The sequence below is a fragment of the Macaca fascicularis genome, chromosome 14 (assembly GCF_037993035.2).
Source record: "Macaca fascicularis isolate 582-1 chromosome 14, T2T-MFA8v1.1".
Classification (NCBI taxonomy): Eukaryota; Metazoa; Chordata; class Mammalia; order Primates; family Cercopithecidae; genus Macaca; species Macaca fascicularis.
In genome coordinates, this window is record NC_088388.1 from 57664382 (window position 1) to 57678012 (window position 13631).

The 13631-nt window shown below is 38.7% G+C and overlaps 1 protein-coding gene across 20 annotated transcripts in view; it reads left to right on the plus strand.

The window, feature by feature from the left end:
- The window catches only part of RIC3 (RIC3 acetylcholine receptor chaperone), a 57687-nt gene that overhangs the window by 2491 nt on the left and 41565 nt on the right, over window positions 1-13631 (plus strand). For 3 of the 20 annotated variants that reach the window (XM_005578717.5, XM_074014418.1, XM_074014421.1), the window contains exon 2: window positions 13141-13294. The exons of 16 other annotated variants lie outside the window; for them this stretch is intronic. The gene's annotated coding sequence lies outside the window, so the exon portion shown is untranslated. Of the gene's footprint in view, window positions 1-13140; window positions 13295-13631 lie in introns of those variants that run through there. One more of the 20 variants, XM_074014422.1, reaches the window with a different exon arrangement.

Below are 13631 nucleotides of genomic sequence, written 5' to 3' on the forward strand. Positions count from 1 at the left end.
CAGCCTAAAACGGTATTTTCTCTCTAGAAAAATGTACGTACTCTATAAATGTACTCAGAATTTCAGTATCATCAGAGAATTCACAGAACCCAGAAATCCCTGCTTTGAAGAAAGGGATAACCCTGAGTATTTGAAAATTCTTAAAAATACATGTCATTATGTCTTCCATTTTTGCCCATTTATGTGCGTGAAACAAACACAGTTCCCTTTCCACATGAAAGTCTTTAAGATCGTCTTTTAACAAATATTTATGATGTACCGTATCACATACTATGCACACAGTATACAGACACTATATATTCCAAGAAAAACTGAGTGCACTCCATGCTTTGAGGAGGCTACAGTTTAGTAAAGGAAAGCAGACATGTCAACAGATAAATGCAAAACAGACATGTCAGCAGATAAATGCAAGGGTGTTGGTCACAGTTACTCAAGTCTGCACAGGGAACAGTGGAGACACGTATGCAATGGTCAGTGTTATTGGGACTTAAGAAGGGTTTCATACACCAGGTGCGACAGCTCATGCCTGTAATCCCAGCACTTTGAGAGGCTGAGGCAGGAGGATTGCTTGAGCCTGGGAGTTCAAGATCAGCTTGGGCAATATAACAAGACCCCCCATCTCTACAAAAATAAGTTTTTTTTTTTTTTTTTTTCAATTAGCTGGGCATGGTGGTGTGTACCTGTAGCCTGAGGTGGGAGGATCCTTTGAGGTCTGGAGGTCAAGGCTACAGTGAGGTGTGATTTTGTAACTGCACTGCATCCTGGGCAACAGAGTGAGACCCTGCCAAAAAAGAAAAAAAAAAAGGCGGGTTTCATAGAACATAGAGGAGGGAAGTCTTTTTTTTTTTTTTTTTTTTTTGATAACAGCTTTCTTGAGATCTAATTTACATATCATACAATTCACCCACTTAAAGTTTACAATTTATTGGGTTTCAGTATATTCAGAGTTGTGCAACCATCACCACAATCAATTTTAGAATATTTCTTCAGCCCCCAAAGAAACCCCATACTTTTTAGCTATTACTCCACAAATCCCCCACCCCACCTCCAGCCCTAGGCAACCACTGATCTACTTTATGTCTCTATAGATTTGCTTGTTCTGGACCTTTCATATAAATGGAATCATATAATATCTGATCTTTTGTGACTGATGTCTCTTAACTAGCATAATGTTTTCAAGGTTCATCCATGTTGTAGCATGTAGCAGTACTTCTTTCTATGGCTGAATAATATTTCATTGTGTGGATATACCACATTTCATTTATTCATTAATCAATTGATGGACATTGAAGTTTTGCCTTTTAGCTATTATGAATAATGTTGCTACTGATGTCTGTATACAAATTTTTGTGTGGACTTAATGTTTTCATTTCTCTTGGGTGTGTACATTTGGAAAATGTGAGCATTCCAGCGTGGCTGGAACTAAGCATGGAATTTCTAGGTCATATGGTTATTACCTGTTTAACCTTTTGAGGAACTGCCAGACCATTTTCCAAAGCAGCTGTATCATTTTACATGACCAACAGCAGTGTAAGAGGGCTTCTGGTTTCTTGTCAATACTTGTTTGTTATCCATCTTCTTGATTATAGCCATCCTAATGGGAATGAAATGGTATTTCATTGTGTGATTTTATTTGCACTTCCCTGATGACTAATGACATTGAGCATTTTTTGTGTGTTTATTCACTCTTTGTCTATTTGTATATCTTGTTTTGGAGAAACGTCTATTCAGGTCCTTTTAACCCTCTTTAAAAGTTGGATTACTTGTCTTTTTTTTTTTTTTTTGAGAGAGAGACAGGGTCTCACCCTGGTGCACAGGCTGGAGTACAGTGGTGCCATCATTGCTCACTGCAGCCCCAAACTCCTGGGCTCAAGTGATTTTCCCACCTCACCCTCCCAGGTAACCAGGACTACAGGTGTGTGCCACCATACCTGGCTAATTTTTAAAATATTTTGGCAGAGATGAGGCTGTCACTGTATTTCCCAGGCTGGTCTTGAACTTCTGGTCTCAAGTGATCCTCCCACCTTGGCCTCCTGAAGCACTGGGATTACAGGTGTGAGCCACCACACTTGGCCTCTGGTCTTTTTATTGTTGAGTTGTAAGAGTTCTTTGTATATTCTAGGTACAAGTCTGTTATCAGATATATGATTTGCAAATATTTTCTTCCATTCAGTGGTTGCCTTCACTTTCTTGATGGTGCGCTTTGAATAAGAAAAGTTTTACATTTTGATGAAATCCAGTTTATCTACTTTTTTCTTTTGTTTCTTCTGCTTTTGGTGTCATATCTGAGACAAACTGCCAAATCCAAGGTCGTGAAGATTTATGCCTATGTTTTCAAGTTTTATAGTTTTTGCTCCTGCAGTTAAGTCTTTGATCCCTTTGAATTAATTTGTGTATATGGGTAAGGTAGGAGTACAACTTCATGTGGATATATAGTTGCCCCAGCACCATTTGTTGAAAAGACTATTCTTTTCTCATTGAATTGTCCTGGCACCCATGTCAAATCAGTTGACTCTAAATGTAAGAGTTTATTTCTGGACTCTCAATTATATTACATTAATCTATACACTTATCCTTATGCCAGTACCATGCTGTCTTAATTATTGTACTTTTCTAAGTTATGAAATCATGAAATGTGTCCTCCAACTTTGTTCTTCTTTTTCAAGATTGTTTTGCTATTTTGGGTCCTGTGACCCAGCATTTCCATATGAATTTTGGATCATCACTTTAGTTTCTGCCAAAAAAAAAAAAAAAAAAAATTGCCAGCTGGGATTTTGATACAGTGAACTGAAGCAGTTTGGAGAGTACTACCATCTTACCAATATTAAATCTTTCAGTCTTTGAGCACAGGATTTCTTTTTTATTTATCTAGGTCTTTAATTTATTTTAAAGGAGGTTGTAGTTTTTAGTGTGAAAGTCTTATTTTGTTAAATATTTTCATAAGTATTTTATTCTTTTTGATGTTGTTATAAATTTTGTTTTCAGATTGTTCCTTAGTGTATAGACAATTAGTTTTGTATATTAATGCTGTGTCTTGTCACCTTGCTGAACTTGTTATCTGCATATAGTTTTACTTTTTTTTTTTTTTTTAATCTGAATGCCTTTTATTTTTATTTTTACTTTTCTTTGCCTTACTGCCCTAGCTGGAACCTTTAGTTCAATGTTGAATAGAAGTGGTAAGAACAAACATCCTTTCTTGTCCTTGATCTTAAGAAGAAAGCTTTCATACTAGCATATGTAATATTATCTGGGGGCATTTCATAGATGCCTTTTGTCAGGTTGAAGAAGTTCCCTTGTATTCATAGTTTGTTGAGTGTTTTTCGTTATGAAGGGGTATTGAATTTTATCAAATACTTTTCTCTATGTCTGTTGAGATGATTATGTGGGTTTTGTCCTTTATTGATGTGGCATATTACATTAATTGAAATTTAGATGTTAACCCAGCTTTGCCTTCCTTGGCTAAATTGAGGAGGCAGCTCTTAAAGTGTTTTGTTTTGTTTTGTTTTTAAATAATCCAGATGAAAAAGAACGACATTCTAGGCAGAAGAAACACAGAGGCTTAGGGCCAGGTGCAGTGACTCATGTCTATAATTCCAGCACTTGGGGAGCCCAAGGCGGGCAGATTGCTTGAGGCCAGGAGTTCGAGACCAGCCTGGCCAACACGTAGAAACCCTATCTCTACTAAAAATGTAAAAATTAGCCCGGTGTGATGGTGCACGCCTGTAATTCCAGCTACTTGGGAGGCTGAAGCAGGAGAATCACTTGAACCTGGGAGATGGAGGTTGCAGTGAGCTGAGATCCGGCCACTGCATTCCAGCCTGGGCGACAGAGCAAGACTCTGTCTCAAAAAAAGAAAAAAGAAAAGAAAAGAAACATAGAACCTTGAAGTATCCTTAGAGTTGTGAGAGAAGACACCAGAGAAGTTGCCATGGGCCAAATTGTGAAGGTTTTTTTCTGTCATACTTAAGGAGTTTGGGTTTTATTTTAAAGGCAGATGAGGCATCACTGAGTGTGTAAGGAGAAGAGAAACATTTAACCTGGTTTTAGAAAGGACACCCTAGCAGCAGTGTAGACACTGCGTTGTGAGGATTTCTTCAGGAAGAAGATTGTTGTAGTCATCCAGTTGAGACATCATGAGCATCAGCAAGTCATTGTCATTGGGCTCATCAGTTAGGATGCTTGTGACAAGTGACAGAAAAGTCAGCTTGACTTGTCTTAAGACAGGGAATTTATTGACTTGTGTAAATGAAAAGACCCTGTGTTAGAACTGTCTTGCAGTATGGTTTATCCAGAGACTCACAGTTGTCACATTGGGGCTCCAGCTTTTATTTTCTGTGTCCTTTTCACTCTGGGTTCATTCTCAAGTTGGTTCTGTACCCTGGCTGCTCTCTCAGGGTAGTAACAATGGTTGAAAAAGTTTCGGACATTACTGCCTCACATGCAATTGCCCAGAGAAAGTGAGAGTGCCTAATTTATATATGTGTGTGTGTAGAGCTGGCCTAGAACTCCTGGCCTCAAGTCATTGTCCCACCTCAGCCTCCTAACATGCTGGGATTACAGTACTTTGCTGGGCACAGCTCCAGGCCTCTTTTCTTTTAAGTCCTCCTTCACTCTCACCTTCCAGCCCTACTCCCCAGATTCTTTCCCAGAAGTTCCAGCAAACATATCCACTCACGTTAATGGCTTGAATTAAGTTAACTTGTGGTGCTGTGGGTAGAGAGAATATACTGATGAATCCACTCTGGAGTTGAGAGGAGTTTCCAAAGGAAAATATGTATATTGGAGCAAGAGAGGTTATCAATGGATAGACTGGAAGAAAGAGAACAATTTTAAGAGATATTTTAAAATAGAATTGGAAAGTGAGGGAGAGGGAGACATCTAGGTTATTCTCAGGTTTAGGTGAAGGCGTAGATGGTGATTTCCTTTACCAAAATAGGAATGGAGGAAAAGTAGATTAAAAGTGTGTGAAAGGAAAATAAAAACTTGGGACCCCAGTTCACTATGCCAAAAGGAAAAAATTAAACTGAAAGCTGAGTCATGCAAGAAACTGCCTTTCCTTTTGTTCCTAAGCAGGTAGCTACAGATAAAAAATTAAATATCTCCACAGGTAGCTACCCTATGTTCACCTTATCTTATGTAAAGTACCGATTTACTGAGCACCAGATGAATACATAATTGACTATTCCCCTACCTACTCGTTTTCTCTTGCAACATATGGATTACCATACCCTTCTTTCCCCTCCAGCATACTTTTCCCCTTGAAATATTGAAGCCCTCAAAATCATCTTTGGAGAAAGGCACAGACCTCTCTCCTGGGCGTGTCCTTAACGTTGGCAAAATAAACTTCTAAATTGATTGAGGCCTGTCCCAGATACTTTTTGGTTTACAGGTGTAAGATGATTAATTCAGGAATTGAAAAAGTGGTATTATGTCCCTTTCTTCAGTCTTCTTTCCTGTGTTAATATCCCTAGCTCCCTCTTCAATTCCTGGTATGACCTAGTTACAAGTATTTGAACATAGCCCTCTTAGAAGAGGCTCTTAGAACTGCAAATAACAGCATATCTAAGACAGTTCATGAAAGACCAATGTGTTGTTTCCCTGCACTTTTCTTTTTCTATACTTAATGCTTTCTGGGGATTGCTTTAGTTTGTAGCATTTTACTTGCTGACTTTGCTGTATGTTATAAATCTGTGCCTTTTTTTTTTTTTCTTTTTAATAGGAGCTGCTCATCTAGGTTTTGTTCATTTTCTACTGTTCATTTGATGTTTCGGAATGAAATGTAGGACTTTGTAGTTTTCCCTGTTGCATTTTATCTGTTTAAATTTGGCCAAGAATTCTAGCTCTTGAAATTTTTTCAGAGCATTCATTGTTTTATTCAGTGTATTTGTTTACCATTTCTTAGCTGTGTGCCATTCCTGATTTTTAAAAAACTTTTTGTTAAAGACATTTTCTAACATAAGCAAAAGTTAAGAGAGTAGTAAAATGAATCCGTATCACCCTGCTTCAGCAGCCATCAATATATGGCCAGTCTTGTGTCGTGGGTATCCCCACCCTCTTTTTCCCCCACTCACTGGATTATTTTGAAGGAAATCCTAGACACTGGATCATTTTTCATCCTTAAATGCTTCAGTATGCATCTCTAAAAATGGATTCTTATTAAAATATAGCCACAATACCATTGTCACACCTAAAAAATCAATACTTCCTTAATGTCATTAAACATCTAGTTGATGTTCAAATTTTTCCTACCATGTTATAATTTTTCTTTTTTTCTTTCTTTCTTTTTTTTTTTTTTTTTTTTTTACAATTTTACCTTTGACTATGATCAGCATGTTTTCTCTTTTTGTTTGTTTTATGAGACGGAGTCTCGCTCTGTTGCTCAGGCTGGAGGGTGGTGGCAGAATCTGAGCTCACTGAAACCTCTGCCTCCCAAGTTCAAGCAATTCTCCTGCCTCAGACTCCTGAATAGCTGGTATTACAGGTGCCCACCACCATGCCTGGCTAATTTTTTTGTATTTTTAGTAGAGACAGGGTTTCACCATGTTGGCCAGGCTGATCTCGAACCCCTGACCTCAGATAATCCTCCTGCCTTGGCCTCCCAAAGTGCTGGAATTACAGGCATGAGCCACCATGCCCGGCCTCAGCACGTTTTCTTGGTAGGTCAAATTATTGTTTTAAATGTATTAGTCATTTAAAACTGCTTTTAGAGTCCCATCAATGTATTCACGGAAACGTTTTGTTTAGGGTCATTCAACCAGTTGGTTATTTGGTTGCACTATTCCGTCTTACTCTGTCACCCTGGTTTGTCTGCTTCTTCCTTCCCCACTTCAGTCTATTCTCAATATAGCTGCCATAGTATTATGTTGAAGCTTAAGTCAACTCACATCTCTCCCCTCCCCAAAACTCTCCAGCGACTTCCTGGCTCAGATGAAAAGATAGTCTATACATGACCCAAAAGGTCCTATATAATTATCTTCCCCATTTGCTTCTACTTTTGTATCTTTCTCACTTTGTTGTGGCCACACTGGCTGCTTCCTCACTGTTGCTTGAATATGCCAAGCATACTCCCAATTCATTGCCTTTGCATTTGCTGCTTCCGTGGTTTGAAATGCTCTTCTTTTGGATATCCATATGCTTTTTCCTTGATCTTCGTGTTTTCTCTCAACTTGCATTTCCTGATGCCTTCTCTGGCCATTCCAGCTAAAATCTTAACTTCCAACACTGTCCTACCCCGTCTCCCTGCCTTATTTTTTGTCCTTAGTATTTATCATTATCTTGTTTATTGTCTCTTTTCCTGCTTAGAAAGGGGGCTCTGTGGCCGAGCGGGGTGGCTCACGCCTGTAATCCCAGCACTTTGGGAGGCCGAGGCGGGTGGATCACGAGGTCAGGAGTTCAAGACCTGCCTGGCCAACATGGTGAAACCCTGTCTCTACTAAAAATACAAAAATTTGCTGGGCTTGTTGGCAGGCGCCTGTAATCCCAGCTATTTGGGAGACTGAGGCAGAGAATTGCTTGAACCCAGGAGGTGGAGGTTGCAGTGAGCTGAGATTGTGCCACGCATTCCAGCCTGGGCAACAGAGTGAGACTCCATCTTAAAAAAAAAAAAAAAATGGAGGCTCCGTGAGGCTAAGGATTTATATTTGTTTTGTTCATGGCTGTGTGTCCAGCTTTAGATGAGGCCTGCACATAAGTAGACAATAAATATTTATTGAATGAGCGAAAGAATGAGTTAATTAATTAGAGCTGGCTCCTAGGGATCATGACTTCCTCTGTTAGCATTTGTAAGCCATTACCTTATTATTATTGCATTCATTATGGTTACATAAATGATCATGCAACCATGTGATAGACTATTATGAATTCAGTAATTTATATTCGCGAAGAGTTTTAAATGACATGGGAACATTGTATGATACCAGTGAAAAGTAAAGATATATACTCACTAGAAAGACGTCAACATTTTAACAGTGGATATTTCTAGATCACATAATTATGAGAGGTTCTTTAAATTTTTCTGTACTTTCTCAATTTTCTATAGGTATGCATTTCTTTTATAATCAGAAAAAAAGTACTTCCTTTTCCCTTCCACATCCATTCAAAAAAATGTAAGAATCCTTTTTAGAATCTAGCCCAAGAGTTACAACCTGTTCACTTCTCTAGTTTGTAGAGTTTGACATCCACTTTCTGCTTTCCACAGACTGGAACAGTAGTTCTCTATCTTCATTCTTTTAAGACTTCACTTTTTACCAACATAATTTCTTAAAATTTTTCTTTAGTTCAGTGACCTTATTTGGAAGCTTTCCCAGTTCTCTTTATAGAAATTATTTAGTGAATATACTTGAATTTATCCTCCTCTGGGACTTTACTTTTGTCCTTAGAATTGTTAATTCTCCACTGAACCAGAAATTTATCCCCTTTGATATAAAAGCAAAATGGAGGTTGACAAGTTCTGTTTTCTTACCATTTTGTCCTAAGGCAAATTGCCTTTTTTCTCTAAACATCACTAAAAACACCCCTTTTGCTTTTGCTAGCCTTTTTGTAAATCTGGATTTATTTTGGGCCTTGGCCTCCTCGTATCATTCTTCCAAGTCTTGCCACTCTTTCATGCTAGTTGCTTATGTGTCTGTCCATCTTTTCTGTCCTTTTAGAAGAGCTACCTGCACATCTTTTTTTTTTTTTTTCCTCTGCTGTTCCTACCTGCTTGAGAATTTTTGAAGTGCCCATATAGAAAGGTATTTTATGGGCTTTCCTCTCAGAGAGCATCTCATGCCGTGGCGTTATGTCTGTTTTCAAAACTTCTTAACTCTGGGCCAGGAACGGTGGCTTACACCTGTAATCCTAGCACTTTGGGAGGCTGAGGCAGACAGATTGCCTGAGATTAGGAGTTCAAGACCAGCCTGGGCAACATGGGTGAAACCCTGTCTCTACTAAAAATACAAAAATTAGCTGGGCAATGTGGTGCATGCCTGTGGTCCCAGCTACTTGAGAGGCTGAGGCAGGAGAATCACTTGAACCTGGGAGGTGGAACAGTGACCCGAGATTGTGCCACTGTCCTCCAGCCTGGGTGACAGAGACTCCATCTCAAAAAACAAACAAACAAAAAAAAACACGCAACTTCTTAACTCTGGCTTCCTAGAGTTTGTGCTACACGATTCCTACTTTGTTGTCAGAAACACTAAGATCTCATTCTCCTGAGGTTCTCCCTTGATTTCGTCAACCAGTTTCTTCCTTGTTCAGAGTAGCAGTTCTCCTGCTCTCCCTAGTGCCTGTGGAACATAAAAATGTCAGCACACTTGGTCTAGAACTTGTCAGTTGTTCCATTGTCAACTGAAGGAGAGTTTGAATAGGTTCCAGGGTAGTTGAAATACTCCAAGATGACAGTGTGCCACTCTGTGTTAGAGGTGGCTTCAAGAGAGTCCTATCTACTACTTCTACTTGGCTGGGAACCTTTGGTGTTCCCACAGTAACAATGTATCTGGGCATCTTTCCTGCTGACCCTGCCTGAATGCTTATAAATAGGGTTCCTTAGTAGCCCCCCTCCAGTGGCCCTGTTCCTGTGGAATAGCACAGACCCTTTGTCACATATACATATCCACGTATACATACATATACACATATACATATATGACATACAGATATAATTCTTTGTTATATTAAACTAGCTTCTTATGTGTTGGTATGTAAGTTCCTGAAGACAAATATATTATTTTGGTTGCTTACCATTTATTTTCCCTAATGAAGCATCAGAAATCTACTCTGAAGGAATGTTTGAAGGACAGAGATTAGGAAATCATTTTGATTTCAGAGGGTCATTTTCCTGTTCATATATTATGGAAATGAACAGAAAACAATGTACAATTTGAGAGCCCATGAATGCATGTAAATTAGGCATTTTTTCAAGTTTAGAAACTTACAGGTAAGTGGGTATGGAATACCTTGCTTGATCAGTCATCCTAATTGCCAGTTTCTATTCTAGAAACTATAAAATTGAAAACTGGCAGGATAATGAAGTAAAAAACTATTTTTAGCCCTACAAGTGACTGGGCAGGATGTTGAGATTCTAATAAAGGCTCACACTTGCAGTATAATTCATCTAGATCAGGTCAGCAAAGATTGTAGTATGCAAGACCCAGAGCCTGCCCTATGGGGGACCCAAACAAATACAACACTAGGCCTTTATTCAAGAAGTTCTTAGTTTGTCTTCCAGCCGGAGGCCACCAGGAACACACTTGTAGTTGAACAAGTTGAGTGTATTACACATTGCAGCAAGGGAGAATGCACACCATGGGGAATTGTGGGGCATCTCAATAAGGCACTGTTAGAAAAAGTCATTATAGGATTTGGGTTTGTGTTAGGTGATCTGGAGGATGGTTTAAGGATGTGGTACTTTACTCAGAGTTAGATGCTTTCGGGAAGTAAGGCAAATTCTATGACTGGTATCTTAACAGTTTATCTAAAGGGAGGGCCAACTAGAGAAAGACTAAAGCTGTAATTGATAAAGAAGCCCCCTCATTCACATTACCAGCACTAGGGGATATTAGGTATTTTGTGGCTTGGACAGTGTTCATGTTTTGTCTGTGTTCAGACGGATTACACAGTGGTCTTGTTTTTTTCTTGATCCATCATGATCACAGAATGGCCTTGTCTAATGTTGGTGTTCTGAAATTGCTTATGTGTAACAGGAGAACACCACAACTTATCTGTGAGTACCAAGCCAGCTCATGGCAGTATCAATGCCTAGCTGATAATAGCAGGCCAACTTTTGGATGTTAGAGGCTGCTTTTCTTATTCTCAGATATGATATACACCAAATAAAATTGGATGGAGATGATGCTTAGTGGAAAATGTTGCCTGTTTTTGTTTCCCAATTCATTTTTAAGTATAGGCTATAAGACACATTAATAAAACTCTTGAATACGGCCAAGTGTGGTAAGTGCAATTAAAGAGGCTCAAGCAGTGTGTTTCACAGGCATGGGGAGTAGCATGAGAAAATGCTTTGGGGGTGTGGGGGCAGTATCTGGCCTGGGCCTTGGAGGATTGGCCAGATTTAGATATGTGGAGTTGGAGAGGAAAGCAAGGCCACTGGAGGGTAAGCATAGGCTCAGAAGCAAGAAGATAAAAGTCAGGTTCAAAGCATGGTGAGAACCCTAGTTTCGACTAAATGAGTGGTATGTAATGGGAAGGCAGTGTGAAGAGGTACTTTTGGGTTAGATTATGGAATTCAGTTGTTTAGAAATTCAGTTTGTGGGGAGAGAAAATCAGAATTTGTTATATACCTACTATATGTGCTAGGTGCTTTGTATATATGATATTATTTAATCTGTAATTCTTGTAAACCCTGGAAAGTAGATATCATACCCATTTTACAGATGATGAAAATGAGCTCTAGAAAGATTAATTTAACCTCCACTGAAATAGTTGGAGGCACAGCCATAATCTTAACCAGTAACTGACTGAAAAGGTGGCACTCATTCTACTTCAATGTGCTACTTCCATTCTGCTGTAATACAGCCTCTTGTCATCAGTGGAAACCATTAGAAGCTTTTGATCAGAGAAATGGCAAGACCAGTTAGAATTGTGCTTTAGGAAGATTATTCTGGTAACAAAACAGTGGTAATTGATGTGTATTGAGTATATGGATCGGGCCCTGTGCTAAGAAACTTAGATACATAATGATCTCTTTTAGGTAATACATAGGATGGATTGAGAGTGGAGAGGTTAATAAAAGATGAAAAAAATCTGATTAAATTAGCAGAAAATGTGAAAGCAGTAGAGAACAAAGCAGAATCAGGTAGAAGGGAAGTGTAAGAAGATAGGGCCCTTGGAGGAGACAGGTGAGGAAGAAACAGCTGTTGTCTTGGCTTCTACTTTAAGTAATACTGAATCAAATATGGCCTCTACAACTTCATCAATGTTTAAGGAAAAGCTTGGCTATCTTAAGGAACTGGCCCCCTTAAGACCTTTTTTGAACCACTGTTTTAATTTTTTTTATTAAAATAGAAACATGTCCAGTTCTTTATAGATTTATTTGCCCCAAGAATGAAATGCTGCAGATGAGTTAATGTTGCTTTCAGAAAACTCTTTTGTTAACAGTGCTGAAATTTTTGTTTTTGTTTTTGTTTTTAGCAATAGGTATGGTTATTAACAAAGGAAGGTAGAGCTTCACTTTGTAAAATCCATTAATTTTTTTTTTATTTACTTTTTTCAAGACGGATTCTCATTGTCACCCAGGCTGGAGTGCAGTGGCGTGATTTTGGCTCACTGCAACCTCCGCCTCCTGGGTTCAAGTGATTCTCCTGCCTTAGCCTCCTGAGTAGCTGGGATTATAGGCATGTGCCACCATGCCCAGCTAATTTTTGTATTTTTAGTGAAGATGGGGTTTCACTGTGTTGGCCAAGCCAGTCTCAAACCCCTGACCTCGGGTGATCTGCCCGCCTTGGTCTCCCAAAGTGCTGGGACTACAGACGTGAGCCACCTCACCTGGCCAGAATCCATTAACAGTAACTTTTTAGTTAAGCTTAAATGATAACCTAAGTAAATTTTTTTTTTTTTTTTGAGATGGGGTCTCCTTCTGTTGCCCAGGCTGATCATACCACAGCCTCAAGCTCCTGGGCTTGAGCAGTCCTTTTGCCTCAGCCTCCTGAACAGCTGGGACTACAGGCGCATGCCACCATACCCGGCTGATTTATAAAAGTTTTTGTAGAGAGGAGGTCTTGCCATCTTGCCCAGACTGGTCTTGAACTCCTGGGCTTAAGCAATCTTCCCATCTCAGCCTCACTAAATGCTGGGATAAAATTTTAATAATTAAGGAAACCTAAATATGGGCAAAGCTTTCAATAAACAATTAGGATTTAGTCACGTTCCCTTTTACGGAATATTGAAGTACCTATAGAGATAGTCACACAGCTGTTTTGTTTTCTAGATTAGAAAACCTACAGTTTTATGTTCTGATATCTTTATTCTGATTTCTTTAGCTGTTTTTAATAAAGCAAACTTAAAAACACACAAATCTTATTTGTAATGTAACTATGAACTAGAACATTTGTAATAGAGAAAAATTGAAAATAATCTAAATGTTTATCAGCAGAAAAAGGGGTGATAAATTATAATATGATCATATAGTATGATGCTATATTACAGTTTAAATGAATCAGCTAGAGCTATACATCTCAACATGGATACATTTGTTGGCCAAAGTGTTGATTCCCTCACTGGAAAAAAAGACAGAAGAGGAAAGTTGGAGAAGCCTGTGTCCAATATAATCCCATAATATAAAGGAATTTTTAAAATTGTGGTAAGCATTTTGAGGTAAACAGTTCAGTAGTGTTAAGTACATTCACATTGTTGTGCAGCCGTCACCACTGCCTATCCACAATATGAAGTTTTAAAACATTCGAGGCAATATTATATGTTGTTTATAGATGCTTATATATTGTTTATAGATGCATAGTTATGCAGTAAAATCTAAAAGCATGCATTCTAATAATCACCAAAATCAGAATGGTGTTTATCTCAGAGAGGGTGTGGGGGAAAAGTACACAAGGGACTACAGTTGTATTTGGGCGGTGGACATACAAGTGTTCATAAATTATCTATACTTTTATATACCTGGCATATTTCATAGTTTCAAA